Genomic DNA, 19,301 nt, shown 5'->3' on the forward strand with positions numbered 1-19,301 from the left:
GCAATAGAAAGTAGGCAATAGGAAATAGGCGAAAAAACTAAGGAAAATAAGATAATAAGTACTTACCGAACATCAAACACGTCGCACCACACGACGTCCGGTGGCCACATCCAATGTGACCTCCAGGGGGTAGAGGAGATGCATCCAGGTATCCGGGGGCGTAAGCAACGCTTCTGCGTAGGGGGGAGGGGGCGACGTCGGCCCCGAACCCAAATTCGCCGCCATCCGCGCACTAAGCGCGGCACTCTCACTCACAGCACCCGCACGAACAGCTTTTAGAAGCTACATGGAAACTAGCGATTAAAATTGACGTAGCAGCCCTAGGAAACCGATATCACCAACTTCAGGAATTTCTACAGCAAGCCGAAGAAGTATGCGAAACGATAATCGCAAAGGACACGCAGCAGACGTGCAAAAACATTCTCCATACGATAGAGAAAAATAACAAAAAATTAACGCAATTATTAACGCGATTACAGACTATATATAAAACAAATAATAATAAGCGAGGGTTAATAGACGCGATCGGCACGATCAGCAAAACGCTGTTCGGCACTATGGATGCCGACGACGCAAAACACATACAGGAGCAGCTTGAACTGATACAAAATCAGCAACAGACTCTACGGCACACCGCAAAAAGTCAATTAAAGGTGATAAATGCCACGATAGGCCACATGGAGGCCTTAGAAAAATTGTTATACCACAACGAACAACTGATGGCGAACGTCACGAGACGGATACAGCTGGAAACAGCACTGTACGCCAAAAGAGAAGAAATAGACGAACAGCTTTTAATACCACAATTACAGAGGACCTAATGGAAGACGTAAAAGACACAATAGACTACCTCACATATTCGCGGGAAGGAGTAATACTCACCCGCCTATTACCAATAGAAAAAATAATAACCGAACTAAAAGAGGCAACGTCACAATTGACGCAGGGATCCCACTTTCCGTTTAAAACTAGAGTAGAAAATTGGAACGAGATACAAAACTATGTGGAAATTAACGCATATTATGATAAACCGAACATTTATACGATAATCAAATTTCCCGTGGTAGCATACCCCGTGTATGACATAATAAAAACGACACCATTACCTGTCCCTAACCACGCGAATATTTTCACATTCCTAAGAATTACTCACAACATATTAGCAATAGACAAAGAGAATCATAATTACATAACGCTAAAGGAACGCGATTTAAACGACTGTAAACGAAACGGAGCAGAGTACGTATGTGACCGAAACTGCCCGATATATTTTGTGGGGACCAACGCACCATGCGAAGTGCAAGTTTATGTGGGGACGCCGGGATATGTAAACGCCTGCGAGAGGCGGCAAATGGTGTCAGACGTAACCTTGTGGGTAGCGTTGAGCGAACCCCAGGCGTGGCTGTTCTCAGCGCCGAGAAAACAAAAGATAGCGATCCAATGTAACGATCAGGCGGAACAAAAGGTAGAAATCGAACGAACAGGAAAACTAAGTATAAACGAAAATTGTAAACTAACCACAACCGACATTATTATAAAAACAAAAAGACAAACGACTATGAGACAAATAAAAATGCACCTAGCAGATTTTAACCTAACGCTAACAAACATAAATAAAAATATCAACGAACAAGCGAAAAAAGAAATTAGATTAGAACCTGTAATTAGGAATCCGAACGAATTAATGGAGTTAAGTCTAGAAATAAGCGATATAAATAAAGAATTGGAAAAATCCCAAGACACCCTAATAAAAAATCCCTACGTCATATATCCCGTAGGATCGACCCTTACGTTAATAATTATATTAAGCATAGTAGAAATAATCATCTATGTAATAAAAAGACATAAGAAGCGAGCAAGCGCCCGACCGCACGGACAGGGCGACTCAGCGATACTATACTAAAAAATAAGAAGAATGTAATCTCAGAAACAAATAAAGAAAATAAACCACCCTAATAGAAATAGAAATAGGATAAGCAGCGAAAAAATTGTAACGAAAACTACAGACCGTAGTTTCCTTCTCTCAAAGGGGGAGGGATGTTGCGGCCCCAATTAAAATGTAATAATAAAATAAGAATAGTATTACGAAAGACCGAGAATAACAATAAGGAACGCGACCGCGAAAGCCCGAGAGAATTACGCAACGCCGAATCAGCAAAAGATGAGTTGCGCGATCGGCCCAGATACGATCGAGCAACTCAGCGATATTGAAGGACAAGACGAGGATTCAAAAGGAAGCGACAACAGGAGACGACAGGGCAATCGGAGTCAGGGAGCAGAGCAGTAACGGGCATCACACGCGAATAACGATTGTAACTCAGAGTGGATTAATTAAAGTTGTCATTTATTGAAAGTCGTAATATTCATTCCCGCCTCCTCCGTGGAATAAAAGATCCCATAGTGCCCCGCCGTAAAAGGAGGGCACAACAATAAACAAACGTGTTAAATAGACATCTTAATTTTCAATTTTTATTGTTTTAACTGCACCCAACTCGAATCACGGAATATTTCACTATAAGAATCTTAGTAACGTAGGCGCATTTCCGAAAGCTCTGCTCCGATTAATTCCGATGTCTGTGTGATACATAAAGTCATCAGAAATAAGTTCAATAACGCGTATAGCAACGAGCGATAGACAGACGTCGAGCAATTCCTGAAACGAGCTTTTCATGTCGCGCGTGAACTGTAACGTATTTTAACTGTCACGAATGCGCGGACGATAAACGCGCGCGACGCGCATAAATAATTACAACGAAAGGCGCGTATCGGAAAATCAGGAGATGCTACTCGGGCGCGTTTACCGCGTCGGATGGAAACCCGACCAGCTCGACGACTTGGTTGTCAAGAATACCGCGCGGGCGCGCTAAACGGAACGGAAACTGCAACACGGACCGGAGGCACACAGCGAAGGTGGCAGCGCGGTTATTCTCAAATATTGGAATAACGTATCGGAGATACGGCGAGAGCGATATCTTCGTCCCTTTCATTATAGGCACGCAGCGTCATCCGCGACGACGTAAGCCTCAATTTTTCCCCGTGGAGAATGTACGCCCGTCGCTCGCTATTATCGTGTGATATTGAATTTCGATAGGTTCGATCCGCCGCGAAAACAGTCGCGAGCGCGCGACTATACGTCCCACGCTACACCGCAGCGCAGCGCATCGCACCACACCGCACCGCATCGCATCACATCGCACGTGAATTGCATCGGGAAACGTGGTTACGTTGTGCATATATACCCATTTGCCGTTGTTAACGTTCGCTCGTTTCGACCGGAAGCAAACGTTTTCCCGATAGCCGGAGTTATTATATTTTCCGATCACACACGCGCGCGAGGCAATTTATATTTTCCGACTCTAATTATAAATTAATCCCTATTATTATAGAACGGGATTAATAAAGAGTTTGCCTAACCCGCCAAGTTTGACGCCGACGCCTTCTCGCGAGGAATTAATTTATGACCCATTAAATTGTCACGCGTGAGTCTGTTCTTGCCGGCAATAATGAATCCGCATAATGAATTCCATTATTACTGGGAGACGGTGACTGGGAGACGGTGGAACGGAGCCGACTACGTTTAACATACTGTGCATTTTAAATAGATTAAAATGGATTTGAATAACCTTTAATTTCGCAGTCTCGGAATCACCGATTTTTATTTTAATGTCACTCTCGCGCGCGCAAAAACTAACCGCATTTTAAATCTTTCAATAACCGCCAGTCCATTTCTTCTAGTATTAATTATGTAACGTGGATCGATTGTAACGTGATCTTCGCTTCTGGAACGTCACGAGCATTCGGCAATTGAGGTACCTCCGGGAAATTAATTTCCATTCATTCATCAAATGTGTTACGAATTCGTTCTACCGAAATAATGAATTTGCAGAGTAAACTGCGTTACGGAAAACGACAAAATTAAATGACATCGTTATTTAATACTATAATAAAATTGGTTTAACTAGATTTAAATAACTTTCAATTTAAATACCAAAACCATCTATCTTTAATGTAATGAAAGAATCTTGGACAATAGCTAACCGCGCAAGCTGAGAATATTAAATTTTTAGAAAATTTCCCTTAAATCCTTAACAAGTCGATATTCCATTTCTTCTAATATTATTAAGTGCATTTATTACTGAGTTAATTATTTATAATTTATTATTATTATTTCACAAATTATACGATTTCAAAGTAATTATTACTAATTAGATTGCATGATCTCAAAATGCTCTCTCTCTCTCTCTCTCTCTCTCTCTCTCTCTCTCTCTCTCTCTCAAGAGAGAGAAATTATTATATTCACTTTTAAAATACTCGATAAAATCGATAACCTATAATATACATAAACAAGCAAATTCTTTGTGCCAAATCTAATAGTTATGTAATATAGATGTTACCGTATCAGTAGGGTATTGTAATGCGGTGCCATTTCCGGGCTTGAAGCATCACGAGCGGTAAGAATGGCGTACTGGGGTACATCTTTCATCCGAAAACGCGCGTATCTTTTATGCCCCGGAGCAGAAGGAAGTTCTTCTTTGTTAACCAAATTTTCACTCCCAGCCTGATTTTGTAGTCGACGCGTTGTTAGTCCGCATGTCACTTACAAACTGGCATTATAAATCCCCAAAAAGGAGAGAGGCGGAGAAAGGGACTGTGTACGGCCAAATTACCATCTGGGATTTATAACTCCTCCGGGGAACGTTCAAAATGGCTCGAGAGGGACGGACTATTTTCGACAAAATATCGCGACTAGCTTGCTCGGGGGGAGCTGCCAGTATATAATGCCCGCGCGAATATGGGTCGTAGGGCTCGTAAGTCACGTTTATCTTCGAAATATGGCCCTATTTTTGAAAGAGTAGAAAAAAAATGAAATACATAAAAATTTTTATAACAAGATATGTTTGTTTTTACTATCATTTATGATTGACCCTCCAGCATATGTTATCGCCTTTTTTGCAAATTTTTACACCTCCTTTCCTTTTACGAGTGTAGAATAACAGATATAGGAACCCTCAATGTCTTTTATTCCCTGCTAGAGAGGGGAGGATACGAAAAGCATGGCGAGAGATGTCTATCTGACAATATCGTCGCCATTCTAGAGAGCTTCACGCTTCACCTTCGAACATTTGCATAAAATTATTATTGTCGCAGAAAATCGCGGCTGTTTCACTTTCTTTATGGAACATATTGTAGAGCAAATCACCGATTGGCTTGTATTACGTCTCCGATCGTATATTATATTAATTATATTATCTTTTTTGCTTAAAAAGAAAATTTTATTAATATCGGCAATTATATAGATTATGTTATTTATCACGTCATTAAATGTCAGTAACGTAAAAATTTCTTTTTACTCACAAAAATCACATTGCGCGATTTGCAAAGATTGAGAGAAGACGATAGCAAAGTGGGAAAGAAAAAGAGAGAGAAGGGGGACAGATAGAGAGACAGAGAGGCAGTACAACGATACGAACGCCACACTTTTATAGCGCTCCATTTGGGGTAACAACGAGCGTGGAAACTTCTTTTAGTGCCGGGCTACAGATTCCGGGGCGAAACATGCGTACGATTATGGGGTTTCAGATTATCAATTTGTTATACCGTGTTTATTATTTGAGCTCTGTGCAAATGGGCGAGCCACCAGCATCTTACTACTAAAACCCCCTGCTGCAGCTGTGAGGCGCGTCGTACTCGGACGGTTTGGGGGATAATCTGGAATATTTTATGCGACGTTATTCCTCCAGATGTTTTGCACCAACGTGCGAGCTGGGAAAACTGTATGTATTCATTTATACGCCTCATCCATTCATTCATTTATTTATTAAATACATTCATCCATTCAATCTCAATATTTGAGGAAGTTAGAGCAACCACGGACATTTCTAAAAAAATTAAAATTAAAAAAAAAGAACCCTTTACCGATCATTTATACAAAAACAACAAATATACATCTTTAAAATTTTTTTTACGGTAAACGCTTTTCAGTTTTCTTTTCCTTAGTCTTCCGTTTTACATTTTCTGCTTGCTCCCTTTCATATTCTGACATAGCGCTCAGCAATCACCATTAACCAATCACAGAGCCGTATTAGCATCTTAAGATATTACTTAAGACGGTCTTGAAATAAGATCTTGAGATATCGGGCTCTTTTTTTTTTAATCGATAGAGAATTATTCAACGAAAGTTGGTATTGAATTGGGCGATGATCTGTAAAAGGGTTCTTTAAAAAAAAATTTTTTTTTTAGAAAAGTGTGTTTTACGCTGTAACTTTTTTAATATTTGAGATAGCAATCTATATTTAATTCTATTGTATTTTCCAGTTTTTTCTACCCCTATTTCATATATAATTAATTAAAATTCAGTCTGTAGAAAACTTCATTAGTTGCGAGTTTCACATGTCACATGTCATTTAGTGAATTTCAAGATAATATCGATTTTTAATAATACATTTTTACGAGAAACGGAAGAAAATAAATAAGTAATGGAAGAATATAAGAATTGTAAGTTAAAATTACATTTATCTACTACATATATTATATATATATATATATATATATATATATATATATATATATGCATGTGTAATATGTTTAATATTAATATAAATATAAATAGAATATATTCAATAAAAATTATTCGCCAGTGATGAAATAATAATTCGGTATAGTTAAACGGCCTGACTGGCAAGTTTTATTCAGTATATCACAACGACGTTTCGACCACTAATTTGGGTCTTTTTCAAGTTATTTTAACAATGATGGATCATTGCACGCACAATGATCCATCATTGTTAAAATAACTTGAAAAGGACCCAAATTAGTGGTCGAAACGTCGTTGTGATATACTGAATAAAACTTGCCAGTCAGGCCGTTTAACTATACCGAATTATAAATAGAATATATTTAATCTTTTAAAATTCTAGTATTGGATGACGATTGGAATGAAGCATTAATAGAAATGATGATAAAAGACGAGGAACTTATTGATAACATGATAAAATATTATGAAAACGTATCATGGATAAAACGTATCGTGTATTGTGGATTTTTGAAAAAAATTCACAAAAGTAAGTGAATATTAAATATAACAAAATTTTAGAATTGTTTGTAATAACACGGGCGTGTTGCGCTAATGCATTGTTAAAGGTTAATTAATTCAACGATGTATTAGCGCAACACACGCGTGTGCGCGTGGTGCGCGCGCGTGTGTGCGGATCTTTAAACTATTAATATTAAAAGCCATGATTTATACACTGACAGAATTTTCACCCATTCATCCATTCATCCATTTATCCATTCATCCATTCATTCATTCATCCATTCATCCATTCATTCATTTATTTATTAAATACATTAATTCATCAATATTTGAGGGTGAATGGATGAATGTATTTAATAAATAAATGAATGAATGGATGAATGAATGAATGGATGAATGGATGAATGGGTGAATGGATGAATGGATTTAATAAATAAATGAATGAATGAATACTCTCGAAAAGTATTAAAGAAAAATATACTTTATTATATAGTTTTTGAAAGCTCTTGATGTAAGCTAAATGTTTTCGTGGTTAATTTTTCGATATGGGTTTGTTCTGGAAAAGTATTAAAGAAAAATATACTTTATTATATAGTTTTTGAAAGATCTCGATGTAAGCTATGGGTTTTCGCAATTTCATAAATAAATAAATGAATGAATAAATGGATGAATGGATTTAATAAATACATAAATGAATGAATGAATGGATGAATGGATGAATGGATGAATGAATAATGAATAAATGGGTGAATGGATGAATGGATTTAATAAATAAATAAATGAATGAATGGATGAATGGGTGAATGGATGAATGGATTTAATAAATAAATAAATGAATGGATGAATGAATGAATGTATGAATGGATGAATGGATGAATGGATGAATGGATGAATAGATGAATGGTTGAATGGATTTAATTAATAAATAAATGAATGAACTCTATTGATTAAAAAAAAAACAACCCGATATCTCAATATTTGCGGAAGTTAGAGCAACCACGGACATTTCTAAAAAAATTAAAATTAAAAAAAAAACCCTTTACCGATCATCGCCAAATTCAATACCAACCTCTCTTGAATGATACTCTATCGATTAAAAAAAAAACAGCCCGATATCTCAATATTTGCGAAAGTTAAAGCAACCACAGACATTAAATCTGCACATCTAAAAAAATTAAAATTGAAAAAAAAATGCTCTTATTAATTTTTATTGGAAGAATTGATATTGTAGGAGAGAAGAGGGATGTAATTAGATACTTTGTTACTTTAAGAAAATGATTAATATCGTTATTTTTGTACCTTGAACCATGCAAAAAAGAGAAAACAAAACAAAATTGATAGTTGATTTTGCAGATAAGAAATTCATTTTCGCGGCGAATGAATTTCTCTCAACTTTTCTCTCAATTTATCTGAAATCGATACACCAAGTCGTAAAACTTCGAAGCGATAAACATTTATTTAAGACTACATTTTCCATAAAATTTCCGGGTATTCAGAAGTTAATGTAAATAAATTGCTTAACGAGCTCTACCTCCGTATGAAGTATATAAAATGCAGTTGGCTTAAGAATCCTCTCCAAGTTTCGCCGTTATCGTTCCCCGCGGCACCCTCTCGGCAAGAGTAGCCATAAAATTCTTTTGAACCTATGAAATGTAATTCGCGGAGGCGATTAACTGCTAAGGGACGCGTTCTTTTGACTATCCTTTCTCTGAATAGTTACTTTGCGCGTACGGCGGTGTGTGCCAAACGTGCATTAAGGATGATGAGTAACCGTAACGATATTACGAACAGAGATAGGTCACGTCGAGAATAGCGAATGGTTGGGTCCCTAAGAAAGAAAGGCGAGCTCTCCATGCAGCCAAGTAATTGTACACTCGCTCTCTTCGCCCATCGGAAAGTCTTTCCGACAAATTTAAAGCACGAGGGTGGTCTTTTTATCGGTGTTTGCTCTACGAAATATTCACTTTCTAAACGCCGGATAGCGCGATTTATAAGATAATTCGTATCCTTCGCCCTCCGTTTCTCTTCAACTATTCTGTTCCGTCGATATTATCGATTATCGAGAACACGCGAGAACACAGATAAAATCGTGACACGTACAAAAATTTGTGGCGTTATCGAATATTATTGGCTTGCTCAACAAATCATAAATATTATTCAACATAATACTCGATCATAGAGATATTCTCCAAAATTTTAAAAAGTAAATTATTTTTATCAAAAAACTTCAATAAATAAGTAGTTTACTTTATCGCCTTATAAAAAACAAAAAAGACTATTTATACATTATATACATTAATTATTAAAGAAATGTGTAATATATTTCATGGAAATCTATGTTCATCTTATATTCTGTTCGAACTGAATCCGGATTGGTGGCGATTCACAGCGCGACATCTGGAGAACCATTATCCCATAGAGTTGCCTATCTATCTAATGTCTGACTTAATGTTCTTTCTGGAGTCTGTGGTCTGTCTGTCCAAGTCCGTGTTCACGATACGTTGTCCGGTTAGCTCTCTGTATTCTAACGAAATATAAGTAGTGTTATCATTACCACCGAGTCATCACTCGCTTACCACTCGACGGCCTTCCCATTTCCCGAAACAGGTTATGGGCCCAGGCGTATAGCCGTTGAAAATATATTAATTATCGCGAGTGATACGTGATCGATACACGAGGAAGAAAACATGGCGTCGTCGTCTGTAAGGATCGAACTTCTGAATAAAGAAAACTTCGACACGTGGAAGATCCAGATGGAAGCTCTTCTCGTAAAAAACGACGCATGGAATTACGTGAACGGAGATGACGTAAAACCCGAACTCATCGCAGGAAACGCAGCTTCTGCAGCGGAAGTAAAGAGATGGGAGACAGCAGACCAAAAGGCTAAATCAGACATAATTCTCTCGATAAGCCCGACTGAATTGAAACAGGTGAAGGGCTGTAATACGGCGAGAGAAGTGTGGAACAAACTCTCATCGATTTATCAACCAAGAGGCCCCGCGAGAAAGGCCACCCTGTTGAAACAGTTAACGCTGCAGCGAATGGAAGACGATGAAGACGTGCGCGAATATTTACGTAAGTTTTTCGATACAGTGGACAAACTCAGTGACATGGAAGTGGACATAAATCCGGACTTATTGACTGTGATGCTTTTGTATAGCCTTCCGCCGTGTTTTGAAAATTTTCGGTGCGCGATTGAGTCACGCGACGAGTTACCGACGCCGGAAGTACTACGAGTAAAAATCGTGGAAGAACACGATGCACGAAAGAATGACACGCGCGTTACGGGTCAAGGCGCCATGATTGCCAAGCGCTTCGAGAAACGCAACAGGAATCCAAAGGAGAGGAAGGGCAACACTGCATCCGAGAAGAAACCTTTCAAGTATAAGTGCCATCGCTGTGGAAAGGTCGGGCACAAAGCATCCGAATGTAACTCGCGCGCGGAAGATAGTCAAGCGTCCTCGAAAAGTCCTGAAAAGGCGAAAATGGCCGACGCCGACGATGTATGCGTGTTCGCATGCGTGCCGACAACCGATGGTCAGGATCCGGATGTACAGGAAGCGCTTCAGGCAAGGGTATACGCGAAGAGGTGGTGTTTAGATAGCGGCTGTACCGCTCATCTATGTAGCGATCCGAGTAAATTCGCGAATCTCGAGAAGATTGCAGCCGATAATCTAAACCTCGCTAATAATTCATCGACCACGATTACCGGAAAAGGGACTGTACATCTCAGCACGGAAGTCAAAGGAAGAGCTAAGAAATTACGTCTGGATGATACCCTACACGTGCCTGACTTACGCACAAATCTACTGTCGGTAAGTAAGATAACCGACAGAGGCTTCAAGATTATTTTCGACGGAAAATCGGCAAGCGTTATCGACCGAGACGGTGTTACAAGACTTGAAGCGACTCGCAGTAACGGATTATACTACGTGCATGAAAACAGACACGATTGCAGGGCCGCAGCCGTAACTAACCTCGACAGAAAGCCGACTAAAGCATCTATGGAGATATGGCATCGTAGGATGGGTCATCTCAACCCAAGAGATCTCTCGACGTGTGATCGTGACAGAACCGTGTGCGGAATGAATATCGTTGATCCCGATCGCAATCTCAAGTGCGAAATTTGCATCCGCGGGAAGATGACAAGGGCTCCTTTCCCGAAGAAGTCGGAGAGGCAAACAGAGCTCTTGGAGTTAGTCTATTCGGACGTATGCGGACCTATGAGAGTCGAATCAATCGGGAAATCGAGGTATTTCGTAACTTTTATCGACGACTACTCACGATGGTGTATGGTGCGAATGATCAAGAGTAAGAGCGAGGTGTTTAATGAATTCAAACATTTCAAGGCACTCGTCGAAAACCACACTGGACGCAAGATAAAGTGTCTGCAAACAGACAACGGCAAAGAGTTCGTCAATCGAGAATTCAACGACTTTCTGAAGATAAACGGGATCGAGCGCAGGTTGACGGTCACGCATACTCCGGAACAGAATGGGATTGCAGAGAGGAAGAATCGGACTCTCGTGGAGATGGCTAGATGCCTCATGATCCAATCTAATCTACCTCCGTCTTTCTGGGGAGAGGCTATCAATACGGCAAATTATATACGCAATCGCTGTCCGACCAGTAGCCTTGGCGGCAAGACTCCTTACGAAAACTGGACGGGAAATGCGCCGAACGTCGGACATTTTCAAGAATTCGGTTGTCCTGTATACACACTGAATCGAGAGCCGAACAAGGAAAAATTCCAGTCACGTTCTAAGAGAGGAATCTTCTTAGAATACGCCGAAAATTCAAAGGCCTACAGGGTGTGGATTCTGGACGAACGCAAGATAGACATATCGAGAGATGTGGAATTCATTGCCATGCCGGAAGCGTTACGCCAAACGCAAAAGGAGCCTGAACCAAAAGAAGAGGATGTCGCAGAGAAACCGAACGAAGTTGAATTTCCGATTTTCAACGATAGCGTCAAGGATCAAGTTGACGACAGAGAAGATCACGTCACCGAAGATGACGACAGAGAAGATCACGTCACCGAAGATGAAGACGAGGATCATGTCGACGAACCGCTGACCACACCGAGGAGAGGACCAGGAAGACCTCGAAAAATTATGACAGGACGGAGGGGAAGACCTAGAAAATTGTTTCATGTTGCGAAAGATACAACCGAACAAGCCGGATTCGCTTTTCTTGCCGAAGTACTCATTGATGAATCCCTGATAGGTCCTGATGCGGAGGAATGGATTCACGCTATGGCCACGGAAATGAAATCCATTTTAAATAATGATACGTGGGAGCTGGTGGATCGCCCGGAAGGATGCGAGATTATAGGTAGCCGATATGTGCTACGAAACAAGATGAATCAAGATGGCACATTGAATCGGAGAAAGGCGCGCATCGTTGCGCGTGGATTCTCTCAACGTCCTGGCGTGGACTTCAACGAGACCTTCGCACCAGTGGCTCGTCTCAGTTCAATACGCGTGGCAACGGCCCTAGCGGCACAACATGACATGAAGATTCATCACCTAGACGTCACAACCGCATACTTAAACGGCGAGCTCGAGGAACTAATCTACATGGAGATTCCCAAATACACGGAACGAGTTTTAGAAGAAATTGTCATCTCCGAGAAGAAGGGGAAGATTGCCGATAAAGCAGCAAGAATGCTTCGGGAATTGAGGAGCGGAGACAAGGTTTGTCTATTAAGAAAAGCTTTTTACGGACTTCGCCAAGCTGGACGCCGCTGGCACGTGAGACTGAGAGGTGAGCTTAAGAAGTTTGGACTTAAGCAATCTACAGCTGATCCGTGCGTATTCTTCAAGGGAAAAGGCGAAAATATTCTTATCGTCACAGTTTACGTGGACGACATCCTGGTGGCATCCCGCGACCTATCGAAAATCACTAAACTAACTGAACATATTTCCAAAAGTTTTCAGATCAAGGATCTCGGCGAAGTAAAATATTGTCTCGGCATCGAGTTTACTCAAAACAAGGATGGAATGACATTGAGTCAAAAGGGGTATATCAAAGATACTCTGGACCGATTCGGAATGAAGGACTCGAAGCCAGTGGCTACTCCGCTGGATTGCAGCCAGAAATTAAGAAAGAGCGAAGACGATTCCAGTATGCAAGAGGAGGAATTGCCTTTTCGGGAGCTGGTCGGGAGGCTGACATACTTAGCCATGTGCACCAGGCCCGATATTTCATACGCAGTGAGTCACCTGGGGCAGTTCAACAATTGTTACGACGAAACCCACTGGAAGGCAGCCAAGCGTGTTTTGCGATACCTCAAAGGAACATCGAATCTTGGACTGTCATTCAAGAGATCTACCAAACAACTCACTGGCTATGCTGATGCGGATTGGGCGAATTGTCTAGACGACCGACGATCCTATACGGGTTATGCTTTTGTATTGAACGGATGTCTCATATCCTGAAAGTCCAAGAAGCAGAGGACCACTGCCCTTTCGTCTACTGAAGCCGAATACATGGCTGTATCAGACGCCGTGAAGGAGGCTGTTTACCTTTAAAGATTTATCAGCGACCTCGGCATCGAGTTACCAACCAAAATGACGATCTTCAATGACAACAACGGAGCCTGGAAACTGGCGGAGAATCCTGTCTTCCACGCCAGAACCAAGCACATTGATGTTTGCCATCACTATGTACGCGAGGTGATGGAGAGCGGAATCTTGAAGATTGAATATGCTCCCACTGAGCTAATGGCCGCAGACATTCTCACCAAGGGACTTCCTAGGTTGAAACACGAGAGATGTCTTGATCTCTTAAATCTAAAAACCGTCTAACAATTTCACAGACGTCGTGTGCTCATCGAGGGGAGGTGTTCGAACTGAATCCGGATTGGTGGCGATTCACAGCGCGACATCTGGAGAACCATTATCCCATAGAGTTGCCTGTCTATCTAATGTCTGACTTAATGTTCTTTCTGGAGTCTGTGGTCTGTCTGTCCAAGTCCGTGTTCACGATACGTTGTCCGGTTAGCTCTCTGTATTCTAACGAAATATAAGTAGTGTTATCATTACCACCGAGTCATCACTCGCTTACCACTCGACGGCCTTCCCATTTCCCGAAACATATTCAATAATAATTCAATAAATTATATTATAAATATACGATAAATTGTTTTGATTTTTAAGTAGATGTTTTTCTATATCACATATCAAATTGAAAAGATCACCATAAATATTTTTCTGGCTACAAGAAATCGCACCATTATTCTACACTTCATTACGAAGGTGTTGCTCTTTTTCGTAGCGATTCAAGGGAGAAAATTTGTACTTTCGCACACTGTTATCCTAAAGGGCATTCTAGCGTACGAATGTGCATATACGCGCGTTAACGATGGAAAACGAAACAAAAGTAACGAAGCTTTGTAATATATTGCCAGTAGTTGCGCTTAAGTATGCTCGCAGGTCGTTTTCTGGTCGCATGCATGCATCGCTCAACGACCACCATTCACCATCAGCGTCGTTACCTTTTTTTTCCTACCACTGCTGATACCATTCTAATTTTTATTAAACTCGTAAAACGTACAGCTGTGACACTTTAACGACATGACGAAATACATGATTCATTAAAAAAAAAAAAACGGCGACATAGTCGTATTTTGTAGATGAGAAAATTTGAGAAAGAGAAAATTAATCTTGTAATTTAGAAAACTATTCTGTCATTAAATTAATTTCTTTTAATGTCTGCGAACTTTATATATTAAACATATGCGATTTGTAATAATTTTGCGCAATTTTATTTTATTATTTAAGTTATCTTTATTTTATCTAAAATCAATAATTCTGGAAAGAATTTAAAAAAAATAAAAGATCGATAGAAAAAAGAAAATAATGTACAATTTTAATTGACAAATTGCGAGCATTCTGACGCAACAGAGAAAGAAACTGCTGAGAAAAAAGTAGCGCAGAAAGAAGCTGCGGAGAAAGAAGTAGCGGAGAAAGAAGCAGCGGAGAATAACTAGAGACAAGTAAAAAGCGCAAAGAAAATAATAATGATAAAGAAAAGAAAAAATTTTTCAGACTTTTTAAATTTTTATTTTAATTATAAATTTAAGTTTATAAAAATAGAGCCCGCTCTGCGTCCTCTCGCTCTCCAACCCCCTCTGCGTCCTCTGGCTCTCCAATTTTGATTCAAACCACCTCTGCGTCCTCTTCCTCCCCAAATTTCATCCCAATCTCCTCCTCGTCCTTCTCTTCCCCAAATTTCTGCCCAATCTGTCCAATCTCCTCCGCGTCCTCTTCCTCGTCCATTCCGTACCCAAATTCCTCTACGTCCTCTTCCTCTCGCTCCCCAACCACCTCTGTGTACCCTTCTTCTCTCTTCCCAACTTCCTCTGCTTCCTAATATTGATAAGGTTAAGAAATGTTGATTTAGTATTCTCTTAAATTATTCACTTTAAAAAAAAAATGCAATAATAGAAAGAGGAACTCAAATAATTAAATCATCTTTTTAATTATTTAAGTTTTTTTTATTATTTTGACTGTATACGTTTATATATATATTTATATATATTTATATCTTTTTTATATGTATATGTATATGTATATGTATGTATATGTATATGTATATGTATATGTATATGTATAACTATATATTCATGTTTTTAAATAGCAAATTTCTTTACCGGAATCATCTGTATCTTTTTTCTTTTCCTTTTGGTCTTCCAATCTTTCTCGGTCCCTCTCTCTCCGTTTTCTTTCCAGAACTCTTCTCTCTCGATCTCTTCTCTCACGTTCTCTTTCTCGTTTTCTTTTTTCTCTTTCCTCTTCTGCCTCTATACTTCGTTCTCGATCTTCACTTTTCTCTTCCTCTTCCACTCTTTCTCGCTCTCTCTCTCTCCGTTCTCTTTCACGATCTTTATTCATTCGATCTCTTCTATTCCGAACTCTTCTCTCCTGTTCTCTTCTCTCACGTTCTTTTTCCTGATCTTTGAATTTTAATGAAAAATAATCAAATTTTTAACTTTACATCAAACTTATTAACTTGTTATTATTTTTTAAATTCTTTTTTATTTCTACTATTTTTTTTAAATAAAAAATTTTTACCGTAATCTTCTGTATCTGTATCTGTATCTTCCATACTTTCTCGGTTCTTCTCTCTCCGTTTTTCATTCAGATCTCTTCTCTCCTGTTCTCTTTTCTGTTTCCTTTTTCGTTCTCTTTCCCTTATTAATTGGACAAAACTGTGAAATATTAAGTCTTGCATATTGAAATATATTAACAAAAATTATTTGAAAATTAGAAAAATGTAAAATAAAAAATGAGCTTTCGAAAAAATCGAAAAAGTGTGCTCCTAATATGAGATATCCTTGGAATTTGCTAATAAAGTGCAAAATACATCAATTAAATACATCAAAATACATTTCTTTAAAGTTTTGGAAAGACAAATGTAATGGAAAAGCATATTTACAACAATCGTAAACCCAATATTGTACCTAATCTTCCCCCTTCACCCTTTCCTCTCAAATCAAGGTCAGCACAGTCTTATAAATTTGTATAAATCTTCAAATTAATATAGTATTTTCCCTTCTTTTATTACAATATACAATAAGTTTCATACTCTAGCAACCCAGGAGTACCCTGAGTATCTCATGATACAAACACCACAATTGAATAAATATCCTAATATATTACCGATCATCGTCAAATTCAATACAATCCTCCTTGAATGATATTCTATTGATTAAATAACTAACTTTTCCTTTCTCCTTTTTTCCTTTTCCGCCTCCCTACTCCGTCGTTCTATACTTTCCTTTTCCTCTACCACACTTTCTTGGTTCCTTTCTCTTCGTACCCTTTCGCGAACTCCTTTTTCCAAATCTCTTCTCGCCCGTTTTCTATTCTCACGTTCTTTTTCCATAATTTTTTAAATTGTTTCGATGGCTGTTAAATTGTTTCGATGGCTGTGATTGACACAATATTCGAGTAATATCGATAGATTGTTTTGTTTATACTCGCTCGGTCTGATGTTCGCAGAATATACCAATATTGCTATCGGTGATTGCAATTGGTGATTGTAATGTTTAATATATATTGACTATATATGGTCTTATATGATTATATATATTTACATATATATAACATCATTATATATGTTTATATATGATTATATACCTTCCTTGAATGATACTCTATCGATTAAAAAAAAAAACAGCCCGATATCTCAATGTTTGAGGAAGTTAGAGCAACCACGGACATTTCTAAAAAAATTAAAATTTTTTTTTAAAAGAACCCCTTTACCGATTATCGCCAAATTCAATACCAACCTTCCTTGTAATGTTTAATATATATTGACTATATATGGTCTTATATGATTATATATATTTACATACATATAACATCATTATATATGTTTATATATGATTATATATGATTATATTTATTTTCTCAATATTTACAGAAGTTAGAACAACCACGGACATTTCTAAAAAAATTAAAAATTTTTTTAAAAAAGAATTCCTTTACCGATCATCGCCAAATTCAATACCAACTTTCCTTGAATGATACTCTATCGATTAAAAAAAAAACAGCCCGATATCTCAATATTTGAGGAAGTTAGAGCAACCACGGACATTTCCAAAAAAATTAAAATTTTTTTTTAAAAAGAACCCCTTTACCAATCATCGCCAAATTCAATACCAACCTTCCTTGAATGATACTCTATCGATTAAAAAAAAAACAACCCGATATCTCAATATTTGCGGAAGTTAGAGCAACCACGGACATTTCTAAAAAAATTAAAATTAAAAAAAAAACCCTTTACCGATCATTTATACAAAAACAACAAATATACATCTTTAAAATTTTTTTACGGTAAACGCTTTTCAGTTTCCTTTTCCTTAGTCTTCCGTTTTACATTTTCTGCTTGCTCCCTTTCATATTCTGACATAGCGCTCAGCAATCACCATTAACCAATCACAGAGCCGTATTAGCATCTTAAGATATTACTTAAGACGGTCTTGAAATAAGATCTTGAGATATCGGGCTCTTTTTTTTTAATCGATAGAGAATTATTCAACAAAAGTTGGTATTGAATTGGGCGATGATCTGTAAAAGGGTTCTTTAAAAAAAAATTTTTTTTTTAGAAAAGTGTGTTTTACGCTGTAACTTTTTTAATATTTGAGATAGCAATCTATATTTAATTCTATTGTATTTTCCAGTTTTTTCTACCCCTATTTCATATATAATTAATTAAAATTCAGTCTGTAGAAAACTTCATAAGTTGCGAGTTTCACATGTCACATGTCATTTAGTGAATTTCAAGATAATATCGATTTTTAATAATATATTTTTACGAGAAACGGAAGAAAATAAATAAGTAATGGAAGAATATAAGAATTGTAAGTTAAAACTACATTTATCTACTACATATATAATATATATGTTACAGTCAAAGCCCGAAACGCAGGCATTCCTAGGATTGACTAGTCAATCCTGGGGAACGACCAAGCGTCTTAGTCAAAGCCCGAAATAAATTTTGCGTTTCGGCTTTTGACTAGTCAATCCTAGGAATAACTAATACGGCTAGTCAAAGTTAGAAGCTAAAGAAAAATTACTTCGGACTTTGACTAGTCAATCCTAGGTGTGGCTTAATTCGGACTGTGTGACTGTTAACAAATAAAATCAAGATTTTTTTTACTAAATTAAGTTCTTATTGTTATTAATGCCCCGCGACGCGAGATATTAAACGTTAAAGTTGACAGGAATTAGGTTATGATTCCTGTCATACCGACGAGCTGTAGCGACTACTGGCGACTACGAACATGCCCTGTGGCCACATACGCATGTTCAGTGGCCGCACGCGCATGCAAAACTGCGCAAATTTTAAATGAATCAATCGTGCAGAATAACCAAGCATCTCGATTCAAGCAGTTAGGTCTCACGCTGGGAGTTTCATTAGTTTAATTATGCGTGGGAAGCACACACACAATTCACAATCATAACCTAATTCCTGTCAACTTTAACGTTTAATATCTCGCGTCGCGGGGCATTAATAACAATAAGAACTTAATTTAGTAAAAAAAAATCTTGATTTTATTTGTTAACAGTCACACAGTCCGAATTAAGCCACACCTAGGATTGACTGGTCAAAGTCCGAAGTGATTTTTCTTTAGTTTCTAACTTTGACCAGCCGTATTAGTTATTTCTAGGATTGACTAGTCAAATGCCGAAGTGATTTTTTTTTAGTTTTTAACTTTAACCAGCCGTATTAGTTATTCCTAGGATTGACTAGTTAA

General features: G+C 38.2%; 1 long non-coding RNA gene across 1 annotated transcript; it reads right to left on the reverse strand.

Annotated features, from left to right (window-relative positions):
* Positions 1–15,219: 15,219 nt before the first annotated feature.
* LOC139817701 (uncharacterized) lies at positions 15,220–18,024 on the reverse strand. The gene is made up of 3 exons (XR_011733297.1): positions 16,111–18,024; positions 15,690–15,992; positions 15,220–15,405 (listed from the first exon to the last, which is right to left on the reverse strand). It is a non-coding gene; the product is annotated as an uncharacterized lncRNA (long non-coding RNA).
* Positions 18,025–19,301: the final 1,277 nt, after the last annotated feature.

This window comes from Temnothorax longispinosus, chromosome 8 (assembly GCF_030848805.1).
Source record: "Temnothorax longispinosus isolate EJ_2023e chromosome 8, Tlon_JGU_v1, whole genome shotgun sequence".
Classification (NCBI taxonomy): Eukaryota; Metazoa; Arthropoda; class Insecta; order Hymenoptera; family Formicidae; genus Temnothorax; species Temnothorax longispinosus.